This window comes from Ursus arctos, unplaced genomic scaffold, assembly GCF_023065955.2.
Source record: "Ursus arctos isolate Adak ecotype North America unplaced genomic scaffold, UrsArc2.0 scaffold_20, whole genome shotgun sequence".
Classification (NCBI taxonomy): domain Eukaryota; kingdom Metazoa; phylum Chordata; class Mammalia; order Carnivora; family Ursidae; genus Ursus; species Ursus arctos.
The window spans coordinates 49332366-49343949 of NW_026622875.1; the positions used below are offsets into that span (position 1 = coordinate 49332366).

General features: G+C 41.5%; 1 pseudogene; it reads left to right on the forward strand.

Annotated features, from left to right (window-relative positions):
- Positions 1 to 6315: 6315 nt before the first annotated feature.
- LOC113254191 (U6 spliceosomal RNA) lies at positions 6316 to 6410 on the forward strand (annotated as a pseudogene).
- The last annotated feature ends 5174 nt before the right edge of the window (positions 6411 to 11584 follow it).

Below are 11584 nucleotides of genomic sequence, written 5' to 3' on the forward strand. Positions count from 1 at the left end.
TACCATCACACTGGCCATTAGAATTTCAACATATGAATCTGAGGAGGAACATAAACATTCAGACTATAGGAGGGCAAGCAATGTAAGAGTGTTATACTACATGCAAAGTGGTATAATATTATTTGAAACCAGACATATATTTTATAAATTATAAATTTATAAATACATATTTTATAAATTGTTACCATTTATTTAATGTAAACCCTAGAGTAACTACCAAAAATGTACTCAGTTAAAGCCAGAAAAAAACAGAAAAGGAGGAAAAATCACAAGAACAAGTAGAACAAATAGAAGACAGCTAGCAAACTGGCAGATCTTAATCCAATCATATCAATAGTCACTTCTCGGTGTGAATAGTTTAATATGCCCATTAAAAGACAGATTGACTAATATAACAAAATAAAAATTATTAAAAAAAATAAAAGACAGAAATGATCGGATTGGATAAAAAAACAAGACTCAACTCTATGTTATCTAAAGAAAACCTACTTGAAATATAAAGACATAAATAGGTTAAAAGTAAAAGGATGGGGAAAGATGCACATTTTATTTTTCTTTTTTGTATAACCAAAAGAAAGCTGGAGTGGTTTCATTGATTTTGGACAAAGTAGATTTTATAATGGGAAGATTATCAGCAATAATATGAAACCAAAAATCATAATTTTAAGTCTCATTAAAATTTTATTAAAATAAATTTATTAAAATATCACAGAAGAAAAGAAAAATTAGTTTCCAGGAATCTTAGCACTCAAACTGAACTTAATTTCACACATGCTTTTACTTAGATTTTCTTACTGTATGCATACATGTATTAAATAATTAATGGCATTTTGTCACCTAGAAATATTAACCAAAGTCACATATCTTTCAGTTTTGCACAAATAGCTTATAACTTTGTAAGAAGATTTCATCTTTTTAGGTAAAGTGGTAGGGAAACATTCCAGCAGTTTGTTGAAATGACTTAGGCTGTAGGCATGCAGTGTGCTCTCTTCCTGTTGTTGCCTGAGTCAAGCACAACTGGGAATCCAAGTAGGAATGAACTGAATTACATTCCCTGGCTATTGGAATACTTTATATGCTTGTCTGAAGGTAGATAAGAGAAAGGAAGCTGAGTTTGTTTACTATTCTTGCAGTATTTTTTCTCTCAGAGATATTGGAACCTGTGCAAGAGCATTTGCACATATCTGCCAGTAGATTTTAAGTCACTTTATCTTTGGGTTACAAGGTAATATTGCTTTGTAAATTCATGTAGGGTAAATTGACTGGTAATCCTTGATTTTGAGGCTGGATTATTTTATTGCTAATGTGTAATAATATTCAAAGGGTTTATAAATAATGAACATACATTTGTGACTTAGGGCTATTATAATGCCCCAGCAACCAATTTCAGCTAATCTGATTTAATTGACATTATGTCAAGGTTTTGAAGTTCTTAATAAAGGGCCAAGAATAAAAGATTCCCAAGGGTGCCAACTACAGGTAGTAATGATTCTAATATGCTCCCTAATCCATTTATAATGAAAAAGTTATTGGCTAGATATTATAAATGATTAAAGTACCTAAAAGAAAATAATATATGTGGGCAGATTGTTACCTCAGAGTACCTTAAAATAGATTCCTGGGTGTTGATAAGTTTAATATTAATGAGATTCATGCAGGACTGTAGGCAAATAGTTACTGCAAGTGGTACAGTACAGCTCCTCTGAGTGGGGAAACCTATCTGGCGGTGCAGAGAATTGGGTTCTGGTTTTGCAGTACCATCTTGTACAGCTTCAGGCAAGACACTAAAGCTGTGTGCATGTGTGCCTCCATTTCTTAAACTGCGAAAAAGTAGCAAATGATTTCCCAAAGTGATCTGTAGGTCAATTCAAATGAGGAGATAGCTAAGAACTTATGCAGGAGATTAGAGAGAAACATCCCAAATGTGGGTGAGGAACATGGGGATCAGCTCATAATGCAGAGGCAAATGCCTCCGTCTCAATTATTCTGCTGCTTGCCTTGGCAACAGGACTCTTGATGTCGGGTTTTACATGAGCAACTGTCTTTTTACCAAATGAGAAGATACTTGAGAAATGTCAACACCTGATAGTGGTGTTCATGTTAAACCACTCTCAAAATAAAGGAACTTTTCACCTGCAGTCTGGAATTATGAATACAGTACAAATTAACCAAAGTGCATCATTTGAGAAAGATGAGTTTTGATGATACAGAATCAGAGAATCAAAGTGATTATTTTTTTATCACATTTTCCTTTATTTTCAAAATGTATTTTTCTCTAGGGAGAAAAAAACACCTGTATAAAAATATTTTTTAATTTTTTTATTTGAATTCAATTAGCCAACATATAGTACAACATTAGTTTCTGATGTAGTGTTCAACGATTCATTAGTAGTGTATAACACCCAGTGCTCATCACATTACATGCCCTCCTTAATGCCCATCACCCAGTTACCCCATCCGCCCCACCCACCTCCCTTTCCTCAACCCTCAGTTTGTTTCCCAGAGTCAAGAGTCCCTCATGGGGGCGCCTGGGTGGCTCAGTCATTAAGCGTCTGCCTTGGGCTCAGGGCGTGATCCCAGGGTCCTGGGATCGATCCCTGCATCTGGCTCCCTGCTCTGCTGGGAGCCTGCTCCTTCCTCTCCCACTCCCCCTGCTTGTGTTCCCTCTCTCACTGGCTGTCTCTCTCTCTGTCAAATAGATAAATAAAATCTTTAAAAAAAAATTCCCTCATGGTTTGTCTCCCTCTCTGGTTTCTTCCCATTCAGTTTTTCCTCCCTTCGTCTATGATCCTCTGCACTATTTCTTACATTCCACGTTGAGTGAAACCATATAATTTTTTAAAAAAAATAAAAGAAGATAAAGATGTTGCAATGGGAGGAGATTAACATTTATGGACCACTTTGTGCACGTTATGCCTTGACTCCTGACATCATCTCCCACATCTTCACTGTGAAGCAAAATTCAAAGAGAAGTAAAACCAGTTTGTCTAAGCTTCATCAGTCAGATCTCCTACTTGTTTTGACCAGCTCCAAGCTCATTTGCTTTCCAACATATCACAGTCCATGAAAGAACCTAAACAGAAGGCCAAGAACATAGTTAAATTCCTTTGAAAACGATCCCATTTCCCCATGAAGAACACTGTCTCAAAATATTTACTTTTAGTATTTTTAGTCTTCATTCCCCATGGTAGACATGGAGTCTTGAAATTTTTAAAGCTCCTTTTAAACTTGACCTATTTCTGAAATTTAAAAGGTTTATTTTGCAGTCAACAGACTCTTAGAAAATGCCAGTATGACTACCGACATTTCTAAGGGCTCCCCACATGGAGTTTCACCTATTTTAGCTGAACCTCAATCGGTCAGAGCTCTGTGTACAAAGCTTTGCTTGCCCAAATTCCTATGTGAAGTGAAAGAGAAACCCAAGACAATAACAATGCCTTCCATTTGTCCTTGATGTTTATAAAGTTTTAGGTTCGGACTTTGCAGCTACAAACTTCAAACTATACTGTGGAACCAAGAATTCCATATATGATTAAATCAAGTTACAAACACTTGATAGAGACTTTCCCAACCTAGAAATACTACCAAAATTTGGAAACTCACAATGGTGCTGAAACCAGAATTTGATGGGTAGTCAATTGCCAGACTCTAGTAAAAGTTTTCACTCTGATAAGGCAGATGGGTGTAGCCAAACAAATGTCAATAGGAGGACTGTGCTTTATCCCATGTACCAGTCCTGGTTGTTGGCATTTGTTGTTGTTTGAAAGAAAGTAAAACTTTTTCCCCTTCTCCCACTGTGTGTTTTCTGGAGCAATCAGACATCAGGGTAGCTGTCTGTCTGCCAGCTGGGTGCTGTATCTTAGGGTAGTCAATGTATTATTCCTGTGTCTTTATTCCATGGAAGTCTTATATGCCCATGTGGAGCCTAGAACTTCTAGAAGATGTCAGGGCAGGGGTGGTAGAGAGGGACTCCAAGACTGGTGGCTTTCTAAGAAATTTAGGATTCATGGTGTAAGAACTTGGGAATGAGAGAAATAAAATTTTCCCTCCACAGCCAGATTGTAAATTCATCAGTTAATGAAATGGAGAAAACTTACTCTATGGAGTGAGCACAGATCTCTATTTGGCAGGTCCTTACTCTAATCAGATCAAGTATATTGGCACCTAAAGGAGGAATCTCCATCAGAAGAGGGCCTGCACCAGCCATGTAGAAACAAGAGAAGCCAGGTAAACAAGAATGGTGAGAAACTACCTCTGTTCAGTGGAGAGAGCTTCACACCCAATAGACCTAGAGCATTAGAGTTGGGTGGTGAAGACATCTTTACTTTGATGATGGATGTAGACATGGTGAATCATTGTTAAGAGACTCTGGGTATTCTTGGATGGCCACTCTCAGACTGTCCCAACCATAAGAGGAAAACATCCAGCTATGATGTCCTAACGGCATTGAATATTTCTTTTATTTAACTCCCTTTATTCTGCTTTTACCTTACCAGTCAACCATAGAATTACTTGGCTCCTTGCAAAAGACTGCCCACGGGGAGTTTATGGGCTCCATTGGGCTTCAGAATTTTCTCTCCATGGTAGTGATTTCTCATTGCAAGTCAGAGTTGGGGCTCTGATTGTGGTTTAGCTTTGAGATAACTCTGCTCCAGGGAAACAGCATGCTACTGATTTAGACTTTATTCTACTTCTTGAGACAGTTCTTGGAAACTATTAATCTAGCCTGTTTATTTTCAACTTCACTCCCACTTATGAGCTTTATTAATGTGAAACCTGCCTGACAGATGAATCCATTCTCAGGATGCTGATAACATAAGCACAAATAAGGAAGCTGAGGACCAGTGAAGGGGAACAGTGCCACCAAATGAGGTGTTTTCTTCAGGGAAGACTTTGTGTCCCCTTGACACAACCTGCCATCACCACAGGACTAGGAGCATGTCCACCGCCAGAGGTACATCTCTGTAGGTGGCAACAGAGGGAGAAAGAGCATAGCAAGACGCATGGCTCAGATTATCATTTCCATCACCCTTCATCCAGTCCAGATCATCAAAGAACCAGGCTCTGGGATGGAAAAACCTCCTGACTCACAGAGCAGTGATGCTGGGAAGACTCTGAGTGGTTAAGAATCCTTGAGGCTATAGCACAAGTGCGCAGCTGCACATTGATAAAAAAAAATATTACAGAAGAAGAATACAGAAGAATTTCCTCGGATGAACTGGTGTTAGAAGGAAGATCAAAAACAATATCCCGTAATTGGTAAAATGGCATGTGTGCTTCAACAGAGGCACAGAAGGGAAAGGGTAAAGATGCTTCAATATGGACATGAGTCTTCTAATAGATGATAGAAGAACAGAAGAGACAAGGGGAAGGTCCAGAAGGACGGGCTACAGGCAACACTGGCCTTGACTTGGAAGGATTCAGGGATAGGGATGCACCCGTCACAGAAGATCATATGTCTGTGCCTCCCAGAGGAAGGCCCCCTCTCAAGTATCACAAAAGAAGGAAACTAGATTTGTTGGGTTGAATAATCCTAGAGGAATTTCCCCAAAGTCTCCCTTTTTTCCACTGGGTATCCCCACCATCAAAAGACTCTCCAATATAGTTTAATCCAGAAGATCATCTTGGTTTGTTTCTGTGGCGCAAAGCAATGGCTGTTTCTTCCCCATAGTTAGGAGGGCTTGGCCACACAAGGGCATGGAGAAGACACAGCAGGTCCACAGGCATCTAGGGACCTAAAGCTTGCCCCTAAGTTGGGAGACAATGATTCAGAAAAAAAGCTGGAGAGACAGGGTAACACTCCACCCAGGACATGTGATAAGAAGCTCCATAAGGAGTTATTTCGGTCCTACAACTGAAAAGGAGTCAATTGTGCTTTATATCCTGGACTTGATCATGTGCATGCAATGGAGTGAGTGTTTTCACCAGAATACTTCCAAAACCTGTGCTGTATTTGTTCAAGCAAGAGTCTTTCCATAAACCTGAGAGAAAGAGTGAAGTTATAAATATAGTCTCTAAATACACATATAAGATAAAATTTGACTGAGAGGACCCTCAAAGGGCAGGTTCTATTTATTTGGAAAGGAAGAGGACTGTGTTCCATATGACAATCAGGCAGAAGGACTTGAGAGAATTGAAATGTTCCATAGGAATTTTTAAGTGGAATTCCAAAAGCTGCACAAAGTGACCCCTCTATAGCTTCAAATCTTTAACAGAGGAGACAAACATCTTAGGGGGTTCTGTGTGGACAGGAGTGAAATGACTGAGTCAGGCAGCATAGAAAAGATGACCACTGACATCTGAGTTACACATTCAGTGCTTGCTTCGGCAGCACACATACTGAAATTGGAATACTAGCATGGCCCCTGCATAAGAATGACATGCAAATTCCTGAGCTACACAGAAGCCTAGTTCTTATCTTTGTCCAGGTGGCTCTTTCAGTCAGGAATGTTCTCATTCTCTGCTTATCCAAATCCTATATGTTAGTTGTAGCCTCCTCCCTCACGAAGCAAATCCTGGTTCCCCCAGTCCTGGATGCCCCAGGGCCTTGTCGGAATCTCTTCTGTGAAACTTACGACTTTGTATTTGACACCATGCTATTGCCGTCCATGTCTTACCTGCCTGGCTAGAGCACGCTTTTAGGGAACAGGGGCCTTGCTGCATCAGCTCCATGCCCAGTGCCTGGCACAGTGCCTCAAATGCTGAGGTGCTCGGGCTGACAGTCACCTGACTGAAGTCTTCCTGCTCCCTGTCAATACACGTGGAGCACACGTCAGCACACGCCTGGCTTGGGAAGTACTGGGATCCTTCCAGAGCTCAGGCTGCCCGCAGGGCCATTTGGGATGCACTCAGTTCTTTCCTTCCACTGTCCCTTCCCTTCAACAGCCCATTTCCAGGCATCAAGCTGACACCAGCAATTCTTCCTGTGATTACTCTCGATTCTGAATTTTCTGCCCTGACCAAGTAGATTTCATCAACTGCATTTCTACATTTTCAGCAGTTTTGGTTTCCAGAAAGAAAACTAAGGACAGAGCAGAGAAGTGCTTCATCTCTGTGACATGCCTGGCAGCAATCTGGGACAGGCAGCCCTGATTATTGCCTATCATTGTTGACAGAGTGAGGTGAGGAAGAGCCTCAAGCCTTCGGTTTCCAGGCTTCCCTTCACTGGCTCTTTTGCCAGGCTTCCCAGGTCATGAGGATGAGGTGCCACACTTCTAGCCAGCAGAAGTTCAGAGGTTTTCATTCGGCACCCCTGGGAGTTCAGTATCCTGTTGCCAGACCTACAATCTGAAGAGCAAGTGTTCCACTGAGCATGAGCCAAATCCAGCTAAACTGGGCCAGGCTTTGGAGTGCACATGCTCCTGCCTGAGCCCTGCCTCTGCTCCCAACTGCCTTGGTAACCCTGGGAAAATTACTCAGCCTCTCTAACTCTGGAAAAGAGAGACTTGGCTTCCAAAAAGGGGTTCCCAAAGGTGTCTATCTCATAGGGAAGTGTGAAGTTCAGCTGACAAAACTGATATGAAAATGTGTTCAAAGCTGTTGGGTGCTGCACATGTTAAGAAAGTTATTCCAGTCTCAAGTTCAAAGAGAGACAACCCTCAAGTCATTTCGTGGGTCTTTGGACCAAGAAGTGGAAGATGGGATGGCGGGTAAGAGATATATCTAAACAGATGAGGCTTCTTGTAACATGACTGGGTCACACACTCACCCATCTATGTACAGTCATTGTTCATTCAGTCTGCAATTACTGAGTGCTCACTACATGCCAAACACTGTTCTAGGTGCTGGATGCAAATCTGAAGGCAGGGAGATGCCAAGGAATGTGATTTCTGTAATTTAAGCTAGAGATGATAATGCCCTGAGTGAATGCATGCAGCAGAAATGAAGTGCATAGATTTAATTGATATTTGGGAAGTTGTCATAACAGAATAAGATTTTGGGAATGAGGGAGAGGGATGTTGGTAAGAGAAGAGATAGAGTCAAATTGCCTCCTATTTTCTAACTTGAGCAAAGAGGTAGATGATGGTGCCAAACACAGAGTAGGGGTGGGGGGCATGAGAGAAGAGCAGTTTGGGTAAGGGACATGATGAGTTCAGGTTGGGTCACAGTGAGTTTAAAGTCCCTGTGGGACATCAGATGAAAAATATTTGTTAAAGACTAGGTCTAGAAATTGAGGGAAAAAAGCTGGAGTCAGCAAATGGACTTGGGAAATAGCAACATACAGATGGGGATGAATGGGACTACCCACTGGGTATTTATTACACATAGAGATACAGAGATGGAGGGTCTCTGCCCTTAAGAAGTTTACAGTTTAATGGAGGAGACAGACACAAAAGTTGATCCTAATATGAAAATAGCATAGTGCACAAAGGGAGTACAAAGGATTGTGGAAACCCAGAGAAGGAAGATATTAATTCTTCCTGGAAAGGTTGCAGAAAGCTTCCAGTAGAGCTGACATTTGCTTGGGCCTGAAGGGTATGCCAGGCAATGAAGAGGCTGGGGGATGTGGGAGTAACGCAAAGAGCCAGAGTGGAGGAACTGAGAAAACAAGCCCAGGGGAACTGTGGCATTTGTACAGGTGCTGGGCACTGTGAGGTGGGGAGTTACAAGGTGGGGAGGGGAGACATGAGGTTGAGAAGACATATTGAAGTCCAGGTATGCAGGCAAAGGGGCATGGTGGTAATTCTGTGGCCTCTGGAGATTTTCTTCTTTCGTTTGTTTGTTTCTGTTTCTTTGTTTTGTAGGGAATGAACACAACAAAATCTGCATTTTCAAGGGATTATCCTGGCAACACTGTGGAGGCTGGACTGGCAAAAGAGACTGGTTAGAGCTTTTGTGTCAGAGCATCGGTGCATTTTCTGTTGCTTTCTTCCCTTGCTGTAGAGATCCAGGACTGGAAGAGAACTAGGGCTTGTGGTCTATCTGAGCATTAACCCTTGCTGAGTCTTTGTGCAAAACACTTCACTTTTTGCAGATATCAGTGGTAAAATGAATTCCACGATAGACTTACTTTCTTCAGTATATTCAGGAGGGTGCAAACAGAAATATGTGACACAGGTTGAAAAGTATTCAGTGGGTTTTATAAAGTGTTGCTTTTCATGCATGGTAGGGCAGGGTCTTTGGTAGATCAAGTCAAGAGGCAGAAAGTGTATAGCATAAGAACTCATCTAAGTTTGGCCATGGAAAGCCATCAAAATTAGGAAGAGAAAAGTTTGTTTCTCTTGTAGAGGCAACTATCTGAAGACTCTGAAATGTCTAAACCAATTCTCCTCTGAGAGACCGTGGATCTGCCAGAGCCCTTTCAGGAAAGAGTAAAAACCTATGATTAACATGGTCCTTAGAACCTTGAATGAGTGTCATCTGACAGAATGAGAGGTGAATGGGAGGGGTAGGTTGCTGAAGTTGGAAAAGATCTGGGGATTTGGTGTAGAAATGGATTCCTGAGAGCTCATTCTAGATGGGCTTCAGGGGGACTGACCATGAGTCAAGAAGAGTACTGTTTTCTCCCATCTTCTACAGCAGAGCTGTCCAATAAAAATATGATGCAAGCCCCATATGCAATTTTAACCTTTCTAGTACCCACATTTTTAAAAGTAAAAAGAAATGGGTAAATTCAATGTTAATAACATTTGATTTAGGGGCGCCTGGGTGGCTCCGTCGTTAAGCGTCTGCTTTTGGCTCAGGGTGTGATCCCGGCGTTATGGGATCGAGCCCCACATCAGGCTCCTCCGCTATGAGCCTGCTTCTTCCTCTCCCATTCCCCCTGCTTGTGTTCCCTCTCTCGCTGCTGTCTCTCTCTCTGTCAAATAAATAAATAAAATCTTTTAAAAAAATAACACACTATATGCAAAATATTATTTAACTGGTAATCAATATTTTTAAATTAATATGATATTTTACAAGTTTTTGTACAAAGTATTCAAAATCCATTGTGTATTTTGCACTTAAATGTTATCTTAATTCGGACTAGCCACACTTCAAATGCTAAATAGCTATGTGTGACTCATCACTAACATATTGGACGGTATAGTTCTAGACTGTATGTGGTGTTAATCATCTCATGATAAGGTAATTAGTTCTACTCTTGGTGATAAATTGGCCCACACTTCTTGGTATTGCAGACATAACTGAAGATCACATGTATTTTCTTCCAAGCAGTACTGTTTTTGAGAATTTTTCATTAATGTGACCCAAAATGCTACATTTAATTTCCTAATTAAAACATACTTCATGTAGATTGTTGGAATATAAGTTGGAAATTGCCCACCACTCTTCCACCACAAAGAGACCACTCTATGTATGTTTCGGGAAGTAGGTGTGCAGCTGACAAGACTATGAGAAGCTATTCAATAACCTTCTATGTTTGGAATCTTGGTTAATTTAGTGAATGTCTAATACCTAATTTCACTGTAGTCCTTCCTCATTGAGTTCTTAGGGTGATAATCTTATCCAGGTTTCGACCTATTTACTGATCCACCTTTTCCCTTGGTCCGAGGAAGGAAATATAACTATTTCAGTTCAGAGATGAGTGTGTGACAGGTGTGAATTTCCATTTTAATCTTGCATTTATTGCCAGGGACTCTCTGCTCATTGACCAAGCTCCCTTTAACCCAATGCTTTGGCCACTAAAGACTTGCAGTAGAGTGGACAGCCACAGCAGGAGTGGAGAAGTGGGTTCCTGAAGGAAGAAGAGAAAGTAACAGGGAAAACCATCTGTGACATTTCCAAAGTCACTTCTTATGGAAAGAGACAGAATTGAGTCCAGGAGAACCCTTTAGGATGGTGGGATCTTAGAGATCATGGTAAAGAGGACCACCCACTATTTTAGAAGGCACTTTTGTGGGAAATAGAAGGAAAAAATGCCCCCTCTTAGGAGATGCAAACTCATAAATGGCACAGCCCAGTGAGAATCATGGGCTGGATTTTAGCCCTCACTCAGTGCTCCCCAAGCCAGCTATCATTGTGCAGTGTATAATCTGCCGAACTGGGCACTACATCCCCGACAGTACACCATTCACACATACACTCTTCTGGGCTTGTGAGAGGAGGTCAAGATCAGCTGTTGAGGGCTTGTGGAATGGGACTGAACCCCTGGATGCTAGAATCTGCTGACCCAGGAATAGCACTGAACAGGGCCCTGCTGGGGCCACAGAGGTCGATGATGTGCTCTTACCCAGTGCTTCCCTTCTGCTCCTGTTTCATTTCTCTGCCTTACTGAAGACTGGAAGTCCCTAGGAACCAGAAGACAAACAGGGTAATGGAAAGTAAAGAGCTCTGGCTCTGACAGTCAAAGAGGATCAACTCAAGGCAAGTCACTCTTCTTACACTGAGTCTTCCCTTCCAACTCTGAGAGCTCATCATTCTCCACATCTAATTCCTTAATTGCAAAAAAGCCTGGTACCCAGGATGTTAGAAGAATAGGGGGTTAAGGGCACTTCACAAACTGAAGGGTAAGAAAAGCAGCCTGTGCATGCTGCCTTGGCCCATCCTTAGGGAGAGGATAAACAACCACACACATCTCCTCCCAGGGCTGGGCCAACAAGATTTCTCTCCTGACCTGGGGCCAACACATGCTCAGAACGTC